At 35.7% G+C, this 3,216-nt stretch overlaps 1 non-coding gene across 1 annotated transcript; it reads left to right on the top strand.

The window, feature by feature from the left end:
• Positions 1 to 679: 679 nt before the first annotated feature.
• Positions 680 to 786, top strand: LOC128562844 (U6 spliceosomal RNA). Its single transcript, XR_008373544.1, has one exon. It is a non-coding gene; the product is annotated as a U6 spliceosomal RNA (small nuclear RNA).
• The last annotated feature ends 2,430 nt before the right edge of the window (positions 787 to 3,216 follow it).

Raw genomic sequence — 3,216 nt, forward strand, 5'->3', positions numbered from 1 at the left:
CCCAAGAGAAATGTACAAACATTTGTAAACAAATATTCATAGCACGTTATTCATAACAGTCAAAACCTAGAAATACCTCAAACATCCACTCAAAGGTAAGTGAATAAACAAACTGTGGCACATTCCTACAATGGAATGTGAGTGGTATCTGGTGATAAAAAGGAAAAGGCAATGGGTGTGTGCTGTGGCGTGGATAAACCTCAAAACAGGGTGTTGACTGAAAAATAGCCAGTCAGAAAAGTAAATAAATACTATATTGTTTTATTTGAGTAAAGTTGAAGAAGAAGAAAAACAAAAGAAACCCCTAACCCACAGTGGTTGTCTTTCCTAAGAGAATGCAATTTTGCCTTAAAAGATCCATACAAAAACTTTCAAACACAATAAAAATGTTTTGTATTTCAATGTGAACAAATTTTTTCTCAATCAAGAATTTGAGAATTACATCTTGTGAAAACCATGTATTACAAGAAGTGATTCTAAGAGCATTTTTCCTTGGGAGATGGAGAACCTTGGGTGTGTTCTATTTGAGAAATCACCTCATGAAGAGAGGATATAAGGCATTATGCCTCGCATAACGACAGTGAAAAACGTAAACCCTTTTAAAAATGACAAACTGTCAGTCAATTGAGGAATCAAGGAGGAAAAATGTTCAAAAGCCTTCGTTAAAATTTTGCTTTGCGTGCTCGCTTCAGCAGCACATATACTAAAATTGGAAAGATACAGAGAAGATTAGCATGGCCCCTGCATAAGGATGACACACAAATTCATGAAGTGTTCCATAGTTTTATTCTGAAAGCAGCAAGACATAAGAAATACATTACGTACAAAGGGAAGAATATTAGAATGACTGCAGATCTCGCTGCTGAAATTTTTCAAGCCAGAAGAGGGTGGTCATCAACTTTTAATCTCCTAAAGCAAAATAACTTTCAACCCCGGACCCTGTATCCAGATAAACTGAGTTTCATTTATGATGGAGAAATTAAATACCATCACAACATTCATATGTTGAAGAAATTTGCCATAACCAAACCAGCTCTTCAGGAGATTCTCAGACCTATCCTCCATAATGACCAGCTCAATCCTCTAACACAAAAGTAAACTCACTCAGAAACTTTTGATCAAACTACAACTTCCACAGTGGCAAAAGGATTAAAAATGTCCACTGGACTTTTGAAAAACTCGATACCCAAAATTTTACCAGACTTATCAATAGTCTCCATTAATGTGAACAGTTTAAACTGTCCTCTAAAGAGTCACAGGTTAGCTGACTGGATACAAAAACTCTGGCCAGATATTTGCTGCATGCAAGAGTCACATCTTACCTGAAAAGACAAATATAGACTCAGGGTGAAAGGATGGTCATCCATATTTCAGTCAAATGGTAATCAGAAAAAAGCAGGTGTTGCAATTTTATTTGCAGATACAATAGGCTTTAAACCAACAAAAGTAAGGAAGGATAAGAATGGTCACTTCATATTTGTTAATGGTAATACTCAATATGATGAGATTTCAATTATTAATATCTATGCACCCAACTAGAATGCACCTCAATTTATAAGAGAAACTGTAACAGACATGAGCAACTTGATTTCCTCAGATCCATAATAGTTGGAGACTTCAACACTCCTTTGGCAGTGTGGGATTGATCCTCCAATAAGAAGCTGAGCAAAGAAATTGTAGATTTAAACCTAACCATCCAACATTCGGATTTAGCAGACATCTACACAACATTTCATACCAACAAAACTGAATACACATACTTCTCATCAGCCCATGGATCATACTCCAAAATCAATCACATCTTAGGTCACAAGTCTAACCTCAGTAAATTTAAAGGAATAGAAACTATTCTTTGCATCTTCTCAGACCACCATGGAATAAAAGTTGAACTCAGTAACAATATGAATCTGCATATTAATACAAAAACATGGAAGTTATGCTGAATGATAGCTGGGTCAGAGATGAGATTAAGAAGGAAATTGCCACATTTTTGGAACAAAACGACAATGAAGACATGAATTATCAGAACCTCTGGGATAATGCAAAGGCAGTCCTAAGAGGAAAATTTATAGCACTGCAAGCCTTCCTCAAGAGAACGGAAAGAGAGGAAGTGAACAACTTAATGGGATATCTCAAGCAACTGGAAAAGGAAGAACATTCCAACCCCAAACCCAGTAGAAGAAAAGAAACAACCAAAATTAGAGCAGAATTAAATGAAATTGAAAACAAAAGAAGTATACAACAGATCAATAAATCAAAAAGCTGGTTTTTTGAAAAGGTCAATATAATAAACCTTTGGCTAACCAAATCAGGAAGAAAAGAGTAAAATCTCTAATCTCATCAATCAGAAATGACAACGACAAAATGACAACAGACTCCTCAGAAATTCAAAAAATCCTTAATGGATATTACAAGAAACTTTATACTCAGATATATGAAAATCTGAGGGAAACTGACCAATACTTGGAAGCACGTCACCTTCCAAGACTTAGCCAGAATCAAGAGGAAATGTTGAACAGGCCCATATCAAGTTCTGAAATACCATCAACCATACAAAACCTCCCTAAAAAGAAAAGCCCGGGACCAGATGGCTTCACGTTAGAATTCTACCAAACCTTTAAAGAGGAATCAGTACCTATAATACTCAACCTGTTCCAAAATGCAGAAAAGAAGGAAGACTACCCAACACGTTCTCTGAAGCAAACATCACCCCGATCCCCAAACCAGGACAAAACCCAACAAGAAAAGAAAATTATAGACCAATATCACTAATGAATATACATGCAAAAATATTCAGCAAAATCCTAACAAACAGAATCCAGCAACACATCAAACAAATTATACATCATGACCAAGTCGGTTTTATCCCAGGGTCTCAAAGCTGGTTCAATATCCGTAAATCTATAAGTATAATTCAGCACATAAACAAATTAAAAAACAAAAACCATATGATTCTCTCAATTGATGCATAAAAAGCTTTTGATAATATACAGCATCCCTTCATGATCAGAACACTTAAGAAAATTGGTATAGAAGGGATATTTCTTAAACTAATAGAGGCCATCTACAGCAAACCCACAGCCAATATCATATTGAATGGAGTCAAATTGAAATCATTTCCACTCAGATCAGGAACCAGACAAGGCTGCCCATTGTCCCCACTGCTCTTTAACATTATAATGGAAGTTTTAGCCATTGCAATTAGGGAAGAAAAGG

This window comes from Nycticebus coucang, chromosome 12 (assembly GCF_027406575.1).
Source record: "Nycticebus coucang isolate mNycCou1 chromosome 12, mNycCou1.pri, whole genome shotgun sequence".
NCBI lineage: Eukaryota > Metazoa > Chordata > Mammalia > Primates > Lorisidae > Nycticebus > Nycticebus coucang.